This window comes from Notamacropus eugenii, chromosome 1 (assembly GCF_028372415.1).
Source record: "Notamacropus eugenii isolate mMacEug1 chromosome 1, mMacEug1.pri_v2, whole genome shotgun sequence".
NCBI classification, from domain to species: domain Eukaryota; kingdom Metazoa; phylum Chordata; class Mammalia; order Diprotodontia; family Macropodidae; genus Notamacropus; species Notamacropus eugenii.
In genome coordinates, this window is record NC_092872.1 from 317,411,101 (window position 1) to 317,434,557 (window position 23,457).

The window sequence follows — 23,457 nt, forward strand, 5'->3', positions numbered from 1 at the left end:
TTCCACTGGTCTATCCCTCTGTTTCTTAGCCATTACCAAGTGATTTTGATAGTTGTTGCTTTATTTTACAATTTGAGAACTGGTAGAGCGAGGCCACCGTCCCTAGCATTTCTTTTCATTAGTTCCCTTGACTCTGGAGCTTTTGTTCTTCCAGATGAATTTTGACATTTTTTCTAGCTCTAGAAAACAATTATCTGACAGTTTGATTGGTATGGCACTGAACAAGCAAATTAATCTGGGTAGAATTATCATTTTTATTATGTTGGCTTGACCTACCCATGATCCACTGATATTTTTCCACTTACTTAGATCTGACTTTATGTGTTCGAAAAATGTTTTGGAATTGTGCTCATATAGTCCCTAGGTTTGTTTTGGCAGGTAGTCTCCCAAATATTTTCTAGTGTCCATCCTAGCTTTAAATAGGATTTCTCTTTCTATCTCTTGCTGTTGGACTTTGTTAGTAATATACAGAAATGCAGAAGATTTGTGTGGATTTATTTTGTAACCTGCAGCTTTCCCAAAGCTGTTTATTATTTCAAGTAGTTTTTTACTTGATTCTTTGGAATTCTCTAAGTATATCATCATAGCATCTGCAAAGAGTGATAACTTAGTTTCTCCTTTACCTATACTAATTCGTTCAATTCCTTTTCTGCTTCTATTGCTACACCTAACATTTCTGGTACCATATTGAATAATAGTGGTGATAATGTTTCATTCCTGATCTTATTGGAAATGCATCTAGCGTATCCCCATTGCATATCATGCTTGCTTAAGGTTTTAGGAAGATATTGCGCATTTTTTTAATGAAAAGTTACATTTGTGGAAGGGGGAAGATGGCGGTGGGGGCGAAGTGAGATATTGGCAGTAGCTAGGGACTCGGCGGAGGAGGGGTGGGGGGATGTCTGGAGATGGCTCGTGCCTGCGCTGGCGAGGATAAGTGGCCCTCGCACCGCAGGTGTGGCTACCACAGCAGCGGTGGCTAGAGTGGGAGGGGAGGAGGGCCTGGGGCAGCAGTGGCTGAAGGGCCCCGAGTTTTGCTAGCATGACTGGGCTGTATGAGTTGTTGTGACGCGTGCTGCACGCTCTGCTGTGCCTCCACCCCATGCTCCGGTCTTGGCTTGGAGTCGGCTTCTGCACCTGGAACAGGATCTGGCAGAAGTGTTGCCTAGCCGCCTTCTCCACGGTCCTAGTGCCGCCCGGCTTTACCTTCAGCAAGTCCCCGGTTGCGGGCAGGAACCACCACCACCATCACCATCATGCCCACTGCCACGGGGTGCCTAGCGAGGCCTCTGCCGCCACCCACCCCTGGCTTCGCTGATGCTCGGACAGCAAGTTTCTGGAGAAGTTGCCCGTGCACATGGGCTTGGTGGTCATGGAGGAGGAGGAGCCCACCTTCTCAGACATGGCCGTGGGCATCTCCTACATCAGCATCTACAACCACCAAGGTGTTTTCAAAAGGAATAATTCCAGACTGATGGATGAAATTTTAAAACAGCAACAAGAACTCCTGGGCTTAGATTGTCCCAAATACTCACCAGAGTTTGGGAATAGTAACGACAAAGAAGATCAAGTTTTAAATTGCTAATCATCAGCAAAGATGCTGTCTCCAGAAGATGGAAAAGAAGATATTGTGAGAGCTGCTTGAGACTTTTGCCAGTTGGTAGCTCAACAGCAAAAGAGATCCACAGATATGGATATGAATGTTTTAGACAATTCACTTAGTTTGAATGGTTTCCCTGACAACGATTTAGTATTGAAGTTTTGTCCTGTGGACAGCACATTGGGATATCTTCCCTGGCACATTAGATTGACTGAGATTATCTCTGCCTTCACACCTAAACATCAGTTTTGAGGACTTTTTCTCTGCCTTTCGTCGGTATGCAGTCTGTGAGCAATATTTGGGAAAGTGAGCATTGATTGCACTCCTTGAATTCAAGCTTTTGGAGGAAAGGAGCCAAGGGATTGTAATGTTTACAAGCACCTGTGATCAATTCTGTATACTTCCAGTTCACAATCCTCCTCATAATTTATCTACAGACTCAAAAAAGTGTCTTACATGAGAGCGAGTGTGTGCGTGTGTGCGTGTGTGTGTGCATGCGATTGTAAATTTATAAATGAAAATTTATAAATGAAAACTTATAAATGAAAGTAAATTTATAAATAGGAAGTATTGGAGAAGGAACTATATAGACCTGCAGCTCTGAGAAAATGACACTATCCAAGTGTGAAATATAGGTTTCTCTAAGGCTTCAGCCTCTATCTCTTCCCTATTTTAGTGGGGAGGGCAGAGGAAGAATGATTGAAGCTGTTTGGTTATTGTTTGGGGACTTGGAAGGAGGGAGGCGAGAAGCAGGGTTTGGTGGGTTTTCTCCCTAGTGACCAAAATTTTAAGTTTTAAAAATAATGTATTGACTGTATTAAGTGGAAACATTCTAAGTTTGAGAACTCTCCAGCCTATAAGTATGGCATGTTGCTCACATGTTATAAGCATGCGCCTTTGGAGTAAAGAGGGAATATGACCTGTCATCAGATGTCCATCCATTCCTGTCCCTTACTGCATTGTGAAGCAGCGGCATCATTTTAGAGCCCTTGGCCTGGTGTGCTTGTTTATGGTATGGTCTGTGAAAGTCAGAGACAAAAATATTTTGCTACTTTGGAAATAAAAAGTTGAAAAATTATTCCTAAAATGTTTTCCAAAAGGAAGTGGTTGTCCAGCAATAATTAGAGAAATGAAGGGATAGTAAGCTCCCTAAGACTAGAAAAAACAGCTTTGATCTCTTCTTGTTTTAGGGGTAGTTTTTAAAGCAGCAACCAGTTTTGATATGACTTAAAATGTCTAACTGTCTATGTATGAATAGAAAACAAGTGGGGAAAATTAACAAAGACAGCTGGTATCTCCTCCAGAAGTGATCCAACATCTTCAGAATTCTTTCCTCCTTGGAGAAGCATATTTAATTTCCTATGAATGGAACAACAGTTTTTATATGGCATTAATTGGAATTTTTTTTTTAAAGGACTGAAACCTCTTGAAGGAGTTAAATATTACCAAAGTCGACAAAAAGATTGAGCTTAGGTATTTTGTTTATTGAAAGAAAAAATAGCACTGCTTTCCTTTTATTTTTAAATCTACGAATATCATTTTTTGGGCATATAATCATTGCCTCTTCCCTCACTTCTGCTCTTAAATTAGGCATAAGTCACCGTTTGTATTTCTGTGTTAGTTTGGGGGAGAACCTGTCTACAAATGTACAATATTTGCATTGGAATTGTACATTTAGATTAGGGCTATTATTTAAAATTTAGATTTCAGACACCTGTGAAGTAGTAGTTGAAGACTGGGTTCACTGAGCATGGTCTGTAATTGTTCATCAAGTTCTGAAGCTATGAAGAATAAATGTATTTCAGCAATGGGTAATGAAATCCCCACATATGATTTGAAAACACACTTGAAATAAAATCTATTAAGAAGTGAAAAAAAAAAAGAAAAGTTCCATTTGTTCCTATGTTCTCCAGTGTTTTCAGTAGGAATGGGTGTTGTATTTTGTCAAAAGCTTTTTCTGCAGCTACTGAGATAATCATTTGGTTTCTGTCAGTTTTATTTCTGATATGATCAATAATGTTAAGTTTTCCTAATATTGAACCAGCCCTGTACTCCTGGTATAAATCCAATCCTGATCATAATGTATTATTCTCATGAAAAGGTGCTGTATTCTTTTTGCCAAAATCTTATTTAAAATTCTCGCTTTTATATTCATTAGAGAAATTGGTCTATAATTTTCTTTCTTTGTTTTGGCTTCTCCTGGTTTAGGTATCAGAACCATATTTGTATCATAAAAAGAATTTGGGAGGACTCCTTCTTCCCCTAGTTTCTCAAATAGTTTATATAGTATTGGAATTCATTATTCTTTAAATGTTTGGTAGAATTCACTTGTAAATCCATCCAGCCCTGGAGATTTTTTCCTAGGGAGTTCATTAATGTCTTATTCAATTTATTTTACTGAAATGGGGTTATTTAAATATTCAACTTCCCTTCTGCTCATCTAGGCAATTTATATTTTTTAAAATAATCATCCTTCTCATTTAGATTGTTGAATTTATGGGCATACAGTTTAGCAAAGTAATTTCTAATTATTGCTTAAATTTCCTTCTCATTGGAGGTGAGTTCACCCTTTTTATTTTTGATATTGGTAATTTGGTTTTCTTCTTTCTTTTTTTTTAATCAAATGGCCCAAAGTTTATTAATTTTATTGACTTTTTCATAAAACCAACTCTTAGTTTTATTTATTAGTTCAATGGTATTGTAATTTCAACTTTATTAATCTCTCCTTTGGTTTTCAGTGTTTCTAATTTGATATTTCCTTGAAGATTTTCAATTTGTTCTTTTTCGACTTTTTTCAGCTGCATGCCCAATTCATTGATTTTCTCTTTCTCTATTTTATTCATGTAGGCATTAAAAGATATAAAATATCCTCTAAGAACTACTTTTGTAGTATTCCATAAGATTTGCTAGCTTGTCTCATTAGTGTCATTCTCTTGAATGAAGCTGTTCATTGTTTCTGTGATATGTTGTTTAACACACTCATCCTTTGGGATTACTAGATTATATAGTTTCCAATTAATTTTTGGTCTCTATTTTCATGGCCATTGATTACATATAATTTTTATTGCATTATGATCTGAAAAGGATGCATTCACTAACTCTGCCTTTCTGCACTGAACTATGAGGTTTTTAAGCCCCAGTACATGGTTAATTTTTGTATATGTGCCATGAACCACTGAGAAAAAGGTATATTCCTTTCTATCCTCATTCAGTTTTCTCCAGAGATCTATCATATCTACCTTATCCAGAGTTTTATTCCCCTCCATAACTCTTGTCTTGTGTATTTTGACGTTAGATTTATCAGGTTCAGAGAGGGGGACATTCACGTCCCCCACTAGTATAGTTTTGCTCCCTATTTCCTCCTGTACCTCCCTTAACTTCTCCTCTAAGAATCTGGATGCTATATCACAGGGAGCATATATGTTTTGTAATGATATTGCTTTGCTTTCTATGGTGCCTTTTAGCAGGATATAGTTCCCTTCCTTATCTCTTTTGATTAGATCTACTTCTGCTTTGGTTGTGTTTGAGATTAGGACTGCTGCCTCTTTTTTTTTTTTTTTTTTTTTTTTTTACAGCAGATGAAGCACAATATATTTTACTCCAAACTTTTACCTTTGCCCTGTGTGTATCTCCCCCCCCCCCCCCACTTCAAATGTCTTTCTTGTAAATAGTATATTGTTGGATTATGGGTTTTAGTCCATCCTGCTATCCATCTCCTTATGGTTACTATCTGTGTCCTTCCCTCCATCCTCTTTCCCCTCGTTTGTGGTTTCAGTTCTCCCTTCTCCTCCACAATAGAGTTTTAATTATTGACCACTACCTTCCTCAGTCTTCCCTTCCTTTTTTCTTCCCCCCTCCCTTTTACTCCCCTTTACCCTTACTACTTGTTCCCCTCCTTTGGCCTCCCCTTCATTTTCTCTCCCCCTTCCCCTCCTACTGCCTTTGGACCTAGTTAGATTTATTTGCTTAATTAAATTCTTTGTTACCACCCTGAATCAAATGAGATGAGAGAAATTTCAAACAATGTTCATCTCTCTCCTCTCTTTCCCTCTACTGCAATATGATTTTTTACCACTTCTTGTGATGTAATTTACCATTTTCTGCCTCCTCCTTTTCACATGCCCTGTTACAATCCCTTTGCACCCTTAAATCACATTTTTATCATCACATCATTTACTTTATACCCACTCCCTGTATCTATGTGTATCCTGCTTACACACCACTATAAATATACAACTCTCAAGAATAACAATTATCATCTTCCCTTATAAGCATGTAAACAGTATGCCTATAGAGAATAACAAACTTTCCCCCCCATTCACCTGTTTATGCTTCTCTTGAGACTTGCGTTTGATGATCGAATTTTCTATTGAGTTATGTCCTTTTCATCAGGAAGGTCTGGAAATCCTTCATTTCCTTGAATGTCCATCTCCTTGTCTGAAATAATATGGTCAACTTTGCTGTGCAATTGATCCTTGGTTGTAGTCCCAACTTCTTTTCCTAATGGAATATCATATTCCAATTCCGTCAGTCTTTTAGTGTAGAAGCTGCAAGGTCCTGTGTGATTCTGACTTTAGCTCCTCGATATTTGAATGTTTCCTTGTTGGCTGCCTGTAGTATTTTCTCCTTCACTTGATAGTTCTGGAATTTGGCAACGGTATTCCTTGGTGTTTTGAGTTTGGGGTCCCTTTCTGGAGGTGAATGGCGGATTCTTTCGATGACCATTTTGCCCTCTAGATCTAGCACTTCTGGGCAGTTTTCCTCCACGATTTCTTGGAAGATATTGTTCAGGCTCTTTTTTCATCATGGCTTTCTGGTAGACCAATAATTCCTAGATTTTTCTCTCCTGAATGTATTTTCCAGGTCAATTGTTTTTCCAATTAGATATTTTACATTTTTCTTCTATCTTTTCATTCTTTAGATTCTGTTTGACTGATTCTTTTTGTCACGTATAGTCATGAGCTTCTAATTTCCCAATTCTAATCCTTATCAAATTGATTGCTTCAGTTAACTTTTGTATCTCCTTAAAAGGAATAATTGGACAGATGGTGTCCAATTATTTCTTTTGAGGAGTTATTTTCTCCATTTAGTTTTTGTGCTTCCTTTTTCCAATTTTCCCAATTAGGGTTTTTTCTTCTTTTTCCATTTGTCCAATTTTCCTTTTTAAGGAGCTGTCCTCTTCAGGGAATTCTTTTTTCATATTTTCAAAATCACTGGCCAGTTTTTCTTCTATTTCTCCAGTTTGGCTTTCAAAATCCTTCTTCAGGTCATCCATGAATGCTCTTTGTGCTTCAGGCCAGTTCATATTTTCTTCTGAAGTTTCAGGTGGGAATTCAGTCTCAAGGCTGATCTCTTTGATATTTTTGCTTTGGTCCTACTCCCATAGAAAGATTCTATAGTCTTTTCTTTTTTGCTTTGTTTCTTACTCATGATGATGATGATCATCCTTTTCTAGGCTTTTAAAGTGTATCTCTGCTTATAGGGTACAAGGGGCTCTGTACCACTGTTCTTGGGCCTTGAACTTGAGGCTTTGTGTTTTGTAGCCTCCGGTTCTTTTGGCTAGAAGCTAAAATGCTGCAGCTTACTTGCTGCTGAGCTGGCTGGTGTGAGAAACCAGAGGCCAGTGAGGTCTTTCTGGGTTTCCCCAGAGTTTCCCTGGAGCTAGCTGTGTTAAGTGTGGGGAGAGGTAGTCTGGCTAGAACACGTCTTCTCTGCTGAACTAGAGCATAGGCAAGTTCAGTGATTGGTGATGCTGTCTGTCCTAGTGTCTTCTTGATTCCCCTATGGTGCTGAGGCATGCCTGGTGTCCTGGTGTTGGTACTTGCAGGCTCCATCCCCCTGGGGTTTAGGACATCCTCCCACTTTGCTGAGGTGGGGCTGTCTGGGACTCCTTCAGTCCTGCAATGGTCCCCTTCAGCTATAGCAAGAGGGACCTCCCTTTGCAGTTTTCCTAACCTCAAGTGCTAAGAGACTGTTTGCCCCTTCTGCTGATCCCAATGTTCCAGGATTTGTCTTGGGAAATATTTTATGGGTCTTTCAAGGTCAACAAGTGAAGGGGGTGAGCATTTACCGATCACCATCTTGACTCCCAGAAGTTCATGTGGATGACTTACAGACATTAATCTGTGGGTTGATAATCTCAGAAGCACCTGCTTTTGATGACTGTACTCTGGGACTGTCCCTCCCTCGATTCCACTGGACTCCTGTCTTGGGCTGATATGCCTCAGATTCTGCAGGGGGTCCACTGCTTCAGAGCACTTGGGGCTTCCTGCTCAGCCTTGCAACAGTGGGGAGGCATTTGGGTGTTGTGCATCGTGTGCTCCTCCAGCCCTGTGGTGCAGATCCTTCCTGTCCACCTTCCAGTCTGTCCTGGGTTGTGAATCTGCCATCGCTGGTCTCCTATTGGATTCTGCTCCTTGAAATCTGGTCAGATTCTCTTTTTCGAAGTATCTGAAGGAGTTTGTCTAAGAGCTTAGGTGAGTAGTTGCTCTCATTTCACAATCTTGGCTGTACTCTCTTGTATGTTTTCATCTTCCTTGTCACCAAAGTAAGATTCTATAGTCTGAGTTTTTCCTGTTTGGCTCATTTCTCCAGTCTATTACTTGACTTTTGAGTTCTTTGTCAAGGTGTTTCTCTGCTTCCAGTGGGGAGAAGGGGGTGTCCTGTCAGACACTTGTGACCCCCCAAATTTGTGGGTATTGAGCTCAAGAAACAGTCACTGATACTGCCCCTGCTGCTGCTACTGTGTTTGCTGAGGACTCCCCTACATCTTTTGCCTAAGTGGGGCTGTGGCTGGACCACTCTTATCTCTTGCACAGGTCTAGAAGCTTTTTCCACTGACCTTCCAATTTGTCTTCCAAATTTTGGGGTTCGCTGGGATTCCAAGCTTTCAATTTGCCTTTGGCAGTGGGGCTGGAGTGTTCACAGCTGGCCTGCTGATACAGGACTGAGGGTCCTCAGTTGCTGATTTGTGCTGCAAATAAGAGGTGCTTGTTGACTTTCCTGAACTCTGTCTGAATTTAGCGGCACTAAGTGAAATAGACTTTTCTTGAAGTCCTTGTAAGTTATCTAAAGCTTCGAAATTGCTTCACTCCACTTTTTTTTTTGTTGGTTCTGCTGTTCCAAAATCCATTTACAGGTTTAATTTAACATTGTTTCTGCAATCATCTGGGGAGATCTCAGGCACCTTCCTGGCTTCTCTCCACCATGTTGACTTGAGTCACTTTACAATTCCTTCAACTTTTGATGGTTAGGCTGTTATGAACAATAGAAAGGCAGGAAAGTTGTGCCTAAATAAATCAATGTTGCATCCTTGATGCATATACTTTCCTTGTTTTAAGTTTCCTTGCCCTATTTTAAGTAAATAAGATTCCCTTTTTTAGGTGTTGGATGTTTTCTGAGTATCTTATTTCATTGAAATCTTGAATGCGGCAGATGGCCAGTCCAGTGCATGGTGCACAGATGACCCATGCAGTGCGCAAATGACCAGCATGGCATCTGACCAGCATGGCATCTGAAACAGGCTGCAAGGTGCCACCAGAAGCAGTTCTCAGATTGCTCAACCCACAAATGCCACAATCAGCTTCAAAGGTATTTTCCCTCATCCTTTCCAATGAGGAAAAACAAAGCATAACACCAGAGTAACTCAAGGCTTCTGCATCCAAAACCTCCAAAATAAATATGCAATAATCTCAGGCCATGGAAGAGCTCAAAAAGGATTTTGAAAATCAAGTAAGAGAGGTGGAGGAAAAATTGGGAAGAGAAATGAGATTGATGCAAGAAAATTATGAAAAGAGAGTCAACAACTTGCTAAAAGAGACCCAAAAAATGCTGAAGAAAATAACATCTTTAAAAATAGGCTAACTCAATTGGCAAAAGAGGTCCAAAAAGTCAATGAGGAGAAGAATATGTTAAAAAGTGGAAATAGCCAAATGGAAAAGGAGTTTCAAAAGATCACTGAAGAAAATAATTTTTTAAAAAATGAGAATGGAGCTGATGGAAGCTAATGACTTAATGAGAAACCAAGAAATTACAAAACAAAACCAAAAGAATGAAAAAATAGAAATTAATGTGAAATACCTCATTGGAAAAAAGCAGAACTGGAAAATACATCCAGGAGAGACAATTTAAAAAATATGGGACTACCTGAAAGCCATGATCAAAAAGGAGCCTAGACATCATGTTTCATGAACTTATCAAGAAAAATTGCCCTGATATTTTAGAACCAGAGGGCAAAATAAATATTGAAAGAATCCACCAATCACCTCCTGAAAGAAATCCAAAAAGAGAAACTCCTAGGAATATTGTAGCCAAATTCCAGAGCTCCAAGGTCAAGGAGAAATTATTGCAAGCTGCTAGAAAGAAACAATTGGAGTATTGTGGAAATGCACTTAGGATAATGCAGGATCTGGCAGTTTCTACATTCAGGGATGTTTAGAATATGCTACTTCAGAAGTCACAGGAACTAGGATTAAGACCAAGAATCATCTACCCAACAAAACTGAGTATAATACTTCGAGTGAAAAAATGGTCATTCAATGGATTAGAGGACTTTCAAACATTCTTGATGAAAAGACCAGCACTGAATAGAAAAATCTGACTTTCAATCAAGAGAAGCATGAAAAGATAAACAGGAAAGAGAAATCATAAAGGATATTTTAAAGTTGAACTGTTCACATTCCTACAAGGCTGGACAATATTTGTAACTTTTGAGACTTTTCTCAGTATTTGGGTAGTCAGAGGGATTATACACATCCACACCCCCCTACCTTCCCCCCTCCCCCCAGAGCACAGGATGAGTTGAATAAGACAAGATAATACTTAAAAAAATAAAATTGAGGGTTGAGGGAGGACTGTATTGGGAGGAGAAAGTGAGAAATGGAATGGGGCAAATTATCACTTATAAATGAGGCAAGAAAAAGTTTTTTTCTGTGGAGAAGAAAAGGGAAGAGATGAAATGGGAAAAGGGAAGCTTACTCTTTTCACATTCAGCTTAAGGAGGGAATGACTTGCTCACTCAGTTTGGTATGAAAGTATATCTTGCACTACAGAAGGTTAGGGGAGAAGGGGACAAGTGAGGTGAGGAGGATGAAAGAAGGGAGGGCAAATGGGAGAAGGGAATAGTCAGACCTAAACACTTTGGGGAGGAACAAGGTCAAAAGGGAGAATAGAATAAATGGGGAGGGAAGGATAGGATGGAGAGAAATGTAGTTAATTTTACACAACATGACTATTATGGAAGTCTTTTCCAAAACTACACATATATAGCCTATATTGAATTGCTTGCCTTCTCAGTGGGGATGGGTGGGTAAGGAGGAAGGGAGAGAAGTGGGAATTCAAAGTATTAGGAATGAATGTTGAGAATTGTGTTTGTGTAGAACTGGGAAATAAAAACTACAGGTAACGGGGTATAGAAATCTATCTTGCCCTACAAGAAAAGAGAGAAGAAGGGGATAAGGGAAGGGAGGGGTGTGATAGAAGGGAGGTCATACTGAGGGAATGGTTAATTAGAATGCAAGGCCTTATGAGATGGGGAGACGGGAGAGATGGGGAGAAAATTTGGAACTCACAATTTTGTGGAAATGAATGTTGAAAACTCAGAATAAATAAATAAATAAAATAGAAAAAAATAAAAAAAATAAAAATCACAGGTTCCAACAAGGTTCAAATGAGTTACATATTTTAAAATCAACAATTATCATCATTATTTTGAACAATTAAAAATGAATCCATCAAAACAAAGCAAAAGTCTTGAATACCTTGATATCAAGGTATTCTTAGCCTAGCCTGGTCTAGTACACACCAGTTATTATGAGCGCTCATCAATCAGAAAGCCAAATATCCGTGAAAGAGCTGAAGTTTTTGGTGATATTTGAAGACTAGAAGAGAGGAATATGATGTAAATATGGCAGGCAGTTCTGCAACATTTAGGTGTCTGTCGCATACAGAAAACTCTTTTAATTGTTGGATGAAGTACAAAGTTTAGATAAGACACTGACCCTACTCTCATAAAATATAAACTCTAGCAGAGATATATATGAAATAAACAGATAACTAACCCAAAATAACTTCAGTATTTTTAATGATACTCAGAGCACACAGTGAGAAGTGCTTTAGTGTGGTTCAATTAAAATGCAGTGTGAGATGACAGAATAATCATTAACGATTAAGGAGTCAGCGAAGGTTTCTCAGAAAAGACATCTAAGTTCTAGTTTCAAGAATTTACCAGTGGAACAAGTGGAAGCATGCCATTCTTGGACTGGAAATGATATGAACAAGAAGGTGGAAAGGCACAGATCAGGTGCTGTACTTCTTAACCAGTGAGATCAGATCCCATAGAGGTTGTTACCCACAATTTAAGATGCACTGAATGGGTGATGGATGGAAAAAGCTTAAGAAGTCTGAGAATACAACCAATAGGCTACAGGATCTTAGATTTAAAACTAGAATAGACCGAAGAGAATTACTTAGAATCCCTTCTTTTTATACATGAAGAAATTAAAATTCAGTGTTGTTGTCCAAGGTCACATATGCATTTGCCCAAGGACCTCTGACCCCAAAAGTGTTTTTTTCCTTTTTTCTCACCCTCAAACACACAGGTTGTAGATGAGATCTAAAAGAAGATTGGAAAGGTATCAAATGAAGGCACTGAAGGAGGATAATTAATTCCAGTCAAAAGAATTTAATTTCACTCGGGAAAGAATACGGAACATTGAAAGTTTTTGAGAAAAGTGGTGGTGTGTTCTGTTATGATGAATTTTAAAGGCCTAGTCTACAAACGGTATGAAGGAGAGATTGACGAGGAGAGATACTAAATACGTTGCTTTAAATACTGTCTGACTCTTCATGATCCCGTTTGGGATTTTCTTGCAGAGATATTGGAGTGGTTTGCTTTTCCTTTTCCAGATCGTTTTATAGCTGAGGAAACTGAGACAAATTGAGTTAAGTGACTTGTCCAGGGTCACACAGCTGGTGAGTGTCTGAGGTCAGATTTGAACACAGGAAGCTGAGTCTTCCTGACTACGAATCTAGAGCACTATCCACTAAGCCACCTAGCTGCCTCATACTAAATACAGTAAGATCTAATACAAAAGTTATTTCAATAGTCCTTATGGATGATGGGGAGAGAGAATATTATAGTTGTGGCAGTGGGATTGGGAGTTAGAGGCTTATCCATGAAATAATGCTATTATGGAATCAACAATACATGACAAAAGTTGAAGAATCAAAGATAACTTTAAGGTTTGAACATGGGAAAAATTGAAGTGTTATGATATAGTTAGAAACAGTGAAATGTAGAGGAAGAGATTTATGAGAAGATAATGAACTTGGTTTTGGACGTATTGATTTTGAGACATTAGTGAGATATTCAGATGGAGATGTGCTGGATGCAGTTTGAGGTGTAAGAATGGAACTCTATATCAATATCATAACATCTGTGTAGTGATAATTAGATGAAACCTTGAAAGTGAGAGACATCACTAAGTTAATTCAGTTCAGTAGCTATTCATTAAGTACTTGATACGTTGATTTTTTTTATATTAACTACTCAATGAATAGGTTCACAATACAAAAAGCAATTTGTGTGACAGTCATAACTACAGAAAAAAATTTTTGTTATATTATTTTATCATTGTCTTTTTCTTTCATGTTATTTTTGTCATGTGTAAAATGTCAAATTGTCCTTTCTGATTTTTTCTTTGATTAGCTAGTTCTTTTGTCTCCAATCTACTTTAATACTCTCCCTATTAGGGCTTTCTTTAGTATATTTCATATTAGGTTATGTTCCTTAAAGTATGTTTAGTTGGTCTGCTTTTCTGAATTTTTGAGAGATTTCTGTAGGCTACTGTATTGTCAATTTTGTAAAAGTGACTTTTATGACTGAGAAATATACACGTTCATTTCTATTTCCTTTGAGGTATTGCTGGAGATCTAATGTTTGGCTTCTCTAAAATTCTAAACAAATTCTTCGTTTGTTCTCTTTTAATCTTTTTGTTTGATCTCTCTTGATTTCAAAGGAGCACCTCAAGGTTCCCAAGTCATATTGTGACTGTCCTTTTCTCCATTTAATTTTATTACCTCTTCCGTTAATTTCTCAAGTATTATAAGTTATTGAATCTTTAAGAAAAATGTATTTTTTCCTCATCTCTCTTTTAATATCACTTGAAAAGCAACGATAAACATTGCTTTGTCAAAGATCGTGATTGCCAACTTTGTTGTTTTTTAGTTCATCAGAAGCATAATAAATTTTGTTCTAGTACTTTCGTGTTTCAGTTGATTACCTTTTTTAAATGCAATTTATTTATTTTTAAATTCTCAGCATTTGCTTCCACAAGAATTTGAATTCAAAAATTTCTACCAATCTCTCCCCAAACCCCACCCTAGCTGTGCATGCATCCCATCTTTCAATCTGTCCTCCCTTCTATTACCACTACGTCATCCATTTCCCTCCCTCCTATTTTCTTGTATGTAAATCTTGTAGATTTCTATGCTACATTGACTGTACATCTTATTCCCCAGTTGTGTGCTAAAACAATTTTTTACATTCATTACTAAAGCTTTGAATTTCATAGTCTCTCCTTTCCTCCCTCCTCCCCTCACCCTATTAGAAAAGCAAGAAATTAAATTAATTTATAGGCATGCAAAACACATCCGTAATAGTTATGTTGCAAAATACTAACGACAGTTCCCTCTGTCCTATCCTGCCCTCCTTTTATTCAAATTTCCTCCTTGACCTATCCTCCCACAATAGTGTTTGCTTCTGATTATCCCTTTCCCCAATTTGATATCACTTCTCTTATCTTGCCTCTCCTATCAACTTTCTCCCCTGTCTTCCTGCAGAGCAAAATAAATTTCCGTATCCAATTGAATGTGTGTTATTCCCTCCTTAAGTCAAAACCCATGAGTACAGTTCACTAATTACCTTTCGTCTCCCATCTCTTTCCTCCCATTGTAAAAGCTCTTTCTTGCCTCTTTTATGTGAGATGATTTGCTATATTCTACCCCTCCCTTTCTCTTACTCCTTTCGACTCAACAGTAAATTTTATTTTTTATGTATGTATATGTACATGGGTGTATTGTATCTGTATGTATATACGTACACAATACACTTATGTGCATATACATACCTGCGCACATATAAAAACATATACATATATATTCATACACACCTACATATATACACATACATATGTGTTGATGTGCCTATATACACATACACATACACACACATGTATATATGTGTGTGTATTCCCTCTAACTACCCTAATATTGAAAAAGGTCTCATAAGTTAAAAATATCATCTTTCCACGTGGGAATGTAAATATCTCCATTTTAAGAAGTCCATTATGGCTTCTTGTTCCTGTTTACACTTTCAGGTTTCTCTTGATTCTGGTACTTGAAAGTCAAATTTTCTATTCAACTCTGGTGTTTTCAACAAGAATGCTTGGAAGTCTTTTATTTCATTTCAATTCCATTTTTCCCCTGAAGTATTACACTCAATTTCACTGTGTAGAGGATTCTTGATTTTAAGCCTATCTCCTTTGACCCCTGAAATATTATATTCCAAGTCCTTCAATCTCTAAGTGTAAAGCTGCTGAATTCTGTGTTATCCTGATTGTATTTTCACAGTACTTGAATTGTTTCTTTCTGACTACTTGTAATATTTTCTCCTTGGCCTGGGAACTATGGAACTCTCATAGCAGCTTTCCTTTTGGGGTCTCTTTCAGGAGATGATCAGTTATTTCTTTCCATTTCTATTTTACCATCTAGTTCTAGAATATCAAGCCAGTTTTACTTGATAATTTCTTGGAAGCTGATATCTAAGCTCTTTTTTTATCATCCTTTTCAGGTAGATCAATAATTTTTAAATTATCTCTCCTGGAAATGATTTTCAGGTCAATTGTTTTAACAGTACATCTGTTCATTCTTTGGGTTGTGTTTTATAATTTCTTGATTTCTGATGAAGTCATTAGCTTCCATATGCTCTGTTCTAATTTTTCAAGAATGATTTTCTTCAATGAGCTTTTGGACCTTCTTCTCCATTTGGACAATTCTGCTTTTTAAAGTATGCTTCTCTTCATTGGCTTTTTGGACCTATTTTGCCATTTGGGTTAGTCTATTTTAATTTTTTTGTAATATTCATCCAAAAGCATTTCTTACGTATGTACTAAGTAAGCCACAGACACTTTTCAAGAGAGAACAAATCCTAGCTCTTCATATTACAATTTATAATGTAGTAAGAATAAGAAATAAAAACAGGATGAAGATACATTTCCCAAACTATCAGAGTTCAAAGTGGAAAAAAACATCATTTTAAATATAAAATTTATTTATTTTTCAGTTCTTAACATTTACTTCCATAAGAAGTTGAATTCAAAATTTCCTCCCCATCTTTCTCCACCCCCCACTCCAGGACAGCATGGACTCCATCCATCCCTTCTTCCAGTCTTCCCTCCCTTCCATTACCCAACTTTATTCCATAACTCTTACCCTCTATTTTCCTGTAGGGCAAAATAGACTTCTATACCCCATTGCCTGTACATCTTATTTTCCAGTTGCATGCTGAAACAATTTTTTTAACATTCGTAATTAAAGTTCTGAGCTCCATATTCTCTCCCTTCCTCCATCCCCTCCTATCAGCACTGAGAAAGAAAACAATTCAATGTAGGTCGTACATGTGTAGCCATGCAGAAGACTTCCATAATATTTATGTTGGAAAAGACTAAACACTTGTTCCCTCTCTCCTGTGCTGCCCTCCATTTGTTTCATTCTCTCCCTTGACTTGTCTTCCCTCATTAGTGTTTGCTTCTGATCATCTCTTTCTCCAATTTTCTGTCCCTTTTATTATCTTCTCTCTCCTGTCCCCTTCCCCTTTGCCTTCCTGAAGGGTAAAATCGATTTCCATATCCAGTTGAGTGTGTTATTCCCTCCTTAAGCCAAGTCCCATAAGAGTATGGCTCACTTATTTCTTTTCATCTCCCCCCTTTTCCCCTCCATTATGAAAACTCTTTCTTCCCTCTTTGACGTGAGATGATTTGCTAAATTCTACCTCTCCCTTTCTCTTACTCTTAGTACGTTCCGTTCAATAGTAAATTTTATTTTTTTAAGTATTTTCCCTTCATATTCAGCTCACTCTGTGCCCTCTGAATACATTATATATATTACACACATAAATATATATACACATATACATGTGTATGTCTGTATATATGTATAAATACACACATGTACATATATATGCATGCACATATATTATATTAACATATATACTCATACACACCTAAATATATATTCCCTCTAATTACCATAACACTGAAAAAGGTCTCATGAGTTACAAATAACATCTTTCCATGTAGGAATGTAAACAATTCAACTTTAATGAGTTCTTTAAGGCTTCTCTTTGCTATTTATCTTTTCATGTTTCTCTTAATTCTTATATTTGAAAGTCAAATTTTCTATTCAGCTCTGGTCTTTTCAACAAGAATGCTTGGAAGTCCTCTATTTCATTGAAATTCCTTTTTTCCCCCTAAAATTTTATACTCAGTTTTTTTGGGTAGGTGATTCATGGTTTTAATCCTGTCTCCTTTGACCTGTGGAGTATCATATTCCATGTCCTTTGATCTCTTAGTGTAGAAGCTGCTAAATTCTGTGTAATCCTAATTGTATGTCCATAGCACTTGAATTGTTTCTTTCTCTTTGCTTTGTAATATTTTCTCCTTGACCTGGAATCTCTGAAATTTGACTACATTATTCCTAGAAGATCTCCTTTTGGAATTTCTTTCAGGAGGTGATTAGTGAATTCTTCCCATTTCTATTTTATCCTCTGGTACTAGAATATCAGGACAGTTTTCCTTTATGATTTCTTGGAAGAGGATATTTAGGCTCCTTTTTTGATCATGGTTTTTCAGGTAGACCAATGATTTTTAAATTTTCTCTTCTGGATCTATTTTCAGGTCAGTTGTTTTCCCAATGAGATATTTCACATTGTCTTCTATTTTTTCATTGTTTTCTTTTATAATTACTTGGTTTCTCATAAAGTCATTAGCTTTCATCTCCTCCATTCTAATTTTTAAAGAGCTATTTTCTTCAATGAGCTTTTTTATAAAGATAGAGGGCACAAGTTGAGCTGAATATGAAGGGAGAATACCTAAAAAAACTTACTGTTGAATGGAATGTACTAGGAGTAAGAGAAAGGAAGAGGCAGAATGTAGGAAATCATCTCACAGAAAAGAGGGAAGAAAAATCTTTTACAATTGAGGGGAAGAGGGGGTAGATGAAAGGCAACAAGTGAGCCTTACTCTCATGGAATTTGACTTAAGGAGGGTGTAACACACTCAATTGGATATGGAAATCTATTTTACCATGCAGGAAGGTAATGGGATAGGGTATAGGAGAGGTAAGATAATAGAAGGGACAGCAAATTGGGGAAAGGGATAATCAGAAGCAAACACTATTGTGGGAGGACAGGTCAAGGGAGAGATTGGAACAAATGGAGAGCAGGATTGTGTTCGTCCTTCATTACCAAAGAAGACCATTCCATCAGAGAAATGATGACATGACTTGCACTTGACATTATTTTGAGTGTGGGAGGGCTCTGCAAGGTCACCGGCCTCACTTCAGCTTCAGAGCCATCTAAATCCAGTGACCAGATATTCATCAGGATGACTGGAGATGACCCAAGATGCCCTGGGAGAACTTCTCCCCTTTAGGTCAAGGCATCTGCAGGTACTCCCTTAGGATGAGGTAATGCTCATTCATTGAATAGGCCTCTTTAAGAAGTAGCCAAGACATGGCCCCTTTAATGAAGTCAAGATAAAGAAAGACATCAGGCTGGGGGGAAACAGTAACAGTTACTATTGATAATCACTCTAAAATCAGGAGGGTCTAGAAGAGCCCTTGGGCAGGGGTCCATTTGTAACATGTGTGACCTATATTGAATTGCTTGTCTTCTCAACAAGGGTATTTGTGGAAGGAGGGAGACAATAAAGAACTCAAAGCTTTGATAGTGAATGTTAAAAATTATTTTACCATGCAACTGGAAATTAAGATACACAGACAACGGAGTATAGAAATCCTGCCCTACAGGAAAATAGAGTGGAAGGGGAATGAAAGAAGGTTAGGTAATAGAAGGGAGCTCAGACTGGAGGAAGGAATGGATGGAGTTCATGTTGTCCTGGAGAGAGGGGTGGGGAAAGATGGGGAGAAAATTTTGAATTCAAATTCTTGTGGAAGAGAATGTTAGGAACTGAAAAATACATAAATTATACATTTAAAAAAGAATTTAAACCATAACAAACAAAATAATTAAATTTTTTTAAAAATGAAAAGAGTAAAATTGCAAAAATACCTGCAATCCAGGTCTCCAAATATTTTGTAAGCAGAAAATACTCTTTCATTTTACTGATATCTTTCTTGAGGTTATTGAGGATCAACAATAGTATGCTCATTATAGAATCCCTAATGGGGACAGGGGTATGCCACAAGTCTCTAGTGGGATATAGGCACATGGGGCACAGAAGACTAGCAATTCTTCTACAAAAGATTGATATAGTTTATAAATCTAACTGACTATTAACTTTCTTTAATGTCAGGGTTGATATGGTCTGGATAATTCTTAAAAATTATTTATTCTCAATTTTCAACTTTCCCTCCACAAGATTTTGAGTTGCAAATTATCCCCATTTCTCCCCTCCATGTGCCACTAAGAAAAAGGGATGTTCTATCCCCAATCAATTTTCTCCAGAGGTCTATCATATCTGCCTTATTGAGAGTTCTATTCACCTCCTTAACTTCTATATTGTAAATTTTCAGGTTAGATTTATCAAGTTCAGAGTGGGGTAGGCTGAGTTTCTCCTCTAGTATAGTTTTGCTGTCTATTTCTTCCTGTACCTCCCTTAACTTCTCCTTTATGAATGTGGATGTTATACCACTTGGTGCATATATGTTTAGTAATATTATTTTATTGTCTATGGTGCCTTTTGGCAGGCAGATTTTTGGTTAGATCTACTTTTACTTGTGCTCTAAGATCAGGACTGCTACCACTGCTTATTTTACCTCAGCTGAACCGTGATATGTTCTACTACAGTCTTTTACATTTACCCTGTGTGTAACTCTCCGCTTCAAATATGTTTCTTGTAAACTATATATTTTAGGATTATGTTGTTTTTAATCTATTTCACTATCCACCTCCTTTTTGTGGGAGAGCATCCCATTCACATTCGCAATTACGTTTACTATCTCTGTCTTTCTCTCCATTCTGTTTCCTGTTTTGTTTATGTTTCTATTTTTCTCTTCTCCCTTCCCCTCCTCAAAAGAGTTTTACTTTTTAACCACTACCTTCCTTCATCTTCCCTCCTTCTATCAACCCCAATCCCTTTGCATTCCCTGTCCCCTTACTACTTCTTCCATCTCTTCTAACCACCTCCTCCCTTTTCTTTCCCCTTTCCTCTCATACTGTCTGGGGGGCAAGTTAGATTTTTATACTTAACTGAGGATGTTGTTCCCTCCTTGAAACAAATCTGATGAGACTAAAGCTCAAACAATGCTCATTTCCCTCCTTTCTTTCACTGTACTGTAATATGATTTTCTGTCCTTTTATGTGATGTAACTTACCTCTTTCTTTTTCCTCCTTTCCTCTTCTCCCATTACAATCCCTTCATATCTTTTAACTACATTTTTCATCCTGACATCGATTACCCACTCCCTCTACCAATGCATATCCCTTTTAAATGTTGTAATAAATATACAATGCTCAACATTACTAAGTATAATCCACCCATATATTGATGTAAATAGTTTGCCCATATTTAATAATTAGATTTTCCCCCTTGCTTACCTTTTTATGCCTCTCTTGAGTCTTGTATTTGAAGATCAAATTTTCTATTGAGCTCTGGCCTTTTTATTAGAAAGATCTGCAAATTCCTTATTTCATTGAATTTCCATCCCCTTTCTTGAAAAATTGTGCTCAATTTTTCTGGGTGATTTATCCCCAGTTGCTTTATAAAATACAATATTTCAATACCTCCATTCTTTTAATATAGAAGGTGCAAGGTACGATGTTTTCCTGACTGCAGTTATTCAATATTTGAATTATTTTTTTCTGTCTACTTGAAGTATTTTCTCCTTGACATGATAGTTCTAGAATTTGGAAACATCATTCCTTGGTGCTTTTGATTTGAGATCTCTTTCAGGAGATGATTGGTGGATTTTTTTGATGACTATTTCCCCCTCTGGATCCAGAACACCAGAGCCATTTTCCTTGATGATTTCTTTGTAGATGTTCTCCAGGATCTTTTTGTCACCATGGATTTCCAGGAGACCAGTATCTTAGATTTCCTCTCCTGGATCTATTTTCAAGGTCAGTTGTTTTTCCAATGAGTTATTTTACATTTTCTTCTACTATTTAATTCTTCAGATTTTTTAAACTGATTCTTGATGCCTCATAAAGTTGTTAACTTCTACTTGCCCAATTCTGGTTTTTAAAGAATTGTTCTCTTCAGTTAGCATTTTTACCTTCTTTTACATTTGTCCAATTGTTTCTTTTAAAGTGTTATTTCTCGAGTTGGGTTTTGTACCTCCCTATCCACTTTTCCAATTTTACTTTTAAAGGAACTGATCTATTCACTGATTTTTTTTTTCATTTTCCCCTTGCATTTTTTAACCCATTGGTCAATTTTTCTTCTACCTTTCTAATTTGGCCTTTAAAATGCTTCATGACCTCTTCCAAGTATGCTTTTTAGGCTTGAAACCAGTTCACATTCCTTTGGAGATTTCAGATGTAGCTATAGTGTCAATGCTGTCCTCTTCTGAATTTATATTTTGATCTACCCTGTCCTCATAGTCAGATTCTATGGCCTTTTTTTTTCTGATTTACTTCTTGCTCTTGATGATTGCCTTTTCCTGACTTTTAAAGTGGATCCCTACTTCTGAGTCACAGTGGCCTCTGTCCCATGTTTCTTATGCTGGGAGTTTGGTTTGCTGGTTTCTGTCTTTATGCTTTGTGGTCTCTGGTTGTTTCAGTCAGAAACTGTGTAAAGCTGAAGTTTACATGATGCTGAGGTGGCTGGTATGTTTCAAGGCCAAGGACAGGTGAAATCTTCCTGAGTTTCCTTGGTGTTCCACTCAAGCTCATAGTGTGAGATGTGGGGGACATGTTGCCTGACTACTGGTCGTCTTCTGCTCCCCTAAGGCTGTACTAGATCACAGGTCAGCTCAATGGCTGGTGAGCCACCATCTGCGCTTGTGTCTGCCCAGTATCCCTGGCTGTGCTAAGGCAAACCTGGGCTCCTCATCTTTGTGCTTACTAGCTCCATCCCCATGGGGATTAGGATCCTCTGCTGATTTACTGAGGTGGGGCTTGCTGGGCTGCACTGGTCCACTTCAGCCACAGCAAGAGAGACTCTATTCTGTCCTCCTGAGCTGAAAAACTGCTGTAGCCCTTCTGCTGGTTCCATTATTTCAGGATATTTCCTGGGTCAATATTCTCTGAGTTTTTCAAAGCCAGAAAGGGGAGGGTGAGTGCACTTACAGTTTACTCGTCTCTCTTGGCTTCCAGAAGTTCAAATAGGTGACTTTCAGATATTTAGTCTGTGGACTGGTAGCCACAGGAATGGCTGCTGCTACTATCTCAGGTACTGCACTTCTTAGGTTTTGCACGACACCTGTTCTGTGCTCAGTGGTTGGGAAATTTGCATTGCCACTTCTTATTCTGTCCACCCAGAGCCATTCCCATTCCACTATGGTTGAGTCTGCGCTGGTGCAGCCCTCGCTCTGTGCTCCCTCAGCCCCATATTAAAGAAACTTCCCACATTTTGTCTCCTAGTTGATTCTGCCACTCTGAATTGGTTCAGATTCATTTTTTAAAGGTATCTGAAGGAGTTTGTGGAAGACCTCAAGTGAGTCTCAGCTTTCACAGTTCCATTCTAATTTTTATGAAATTATTTTCTTCAGTGATCTTTTGGCCCTCCTTTTTCATTTATCCAATTCTGCTTTTCAAGGCATCCTCTTCATTGACTTTTTGTTGTGAAAGATAAACTATATCTCCCTCCATCCTATCCTACCTCCCTACTTACTCTCTGTTCAGCTTTGACCCTGTCCTTTTGCAGAAGCATTTGCTTCTGACTTTACCCTTCCCCAATCTGATCTCCCTTCTATTATCCTCTCCCTTCTTATCACCTTCCCTGTTGCTTTTTGTAAGGTAAGATACTCAATTAATTGTGTATATCATTTCCTCCTTAAACTAAATCTGATGCAAATAAGGTTCACTCATTCCTTTTCACCTTCAACCTCTTCCCATCTATTGTGAAACTTTATTGCCTCTTTCATGTGAAATAATATACCCCATTATATCTCCCCTTCTCCCAATGTATTCCTCTCTCACCTCTTAATTTTAGTTTGTTTTACAAATCATCCCTTCATATTCAACTCACCTTGTACCTTCTGTCTGTCTATCTGTCTATCTTTCTATCTATCATCTATCTATCTATCTATCTATCTATCTATCTATCTATCTATCTATCTATCTATCTATCTACCTACCCACCTACCTACCTACCTACCTACCTACCTACCTACCTACCTACCTACCTACCTACCCACCTACCTACCTACCTACCTACCTACCTACCTACCTACCTACCTACCTACCTACCTACCTCCCTACCTACCTATCTATCTATCTATCTATCTATCTATCTATCTATCTATCTATCTATCTATCTATCTATCTATCTTTCCTCCAAAGACTCCAACACTAAGCAAAGTCTCACGAGTTGTAAATATCATCTTTCCATATAGGAACGTATACAGTTCTACTTTAACAAGTACCTTATAATTTCTCTTTCTTTTTTACCTTGTCA

The 23,457-nt window shown here is 37.7% G+C and overlaps 1 pseudogene; it reads left to right on the forward strand.

The window, feature by feature from the left end:
* The first annotated feature begins 1,042 nt into the window (after positions 1 to 1,042).
* LOC140525466 (dehydrodolichyl diphosphate synthase complex subunit NUS1 pseudogene) lies at positions 1,043 to 1,910 on the forward strand (annotated as a pseudogene).
* Positions 1,911 to 23,457: the final 21,547 nt, after the last annotated feature.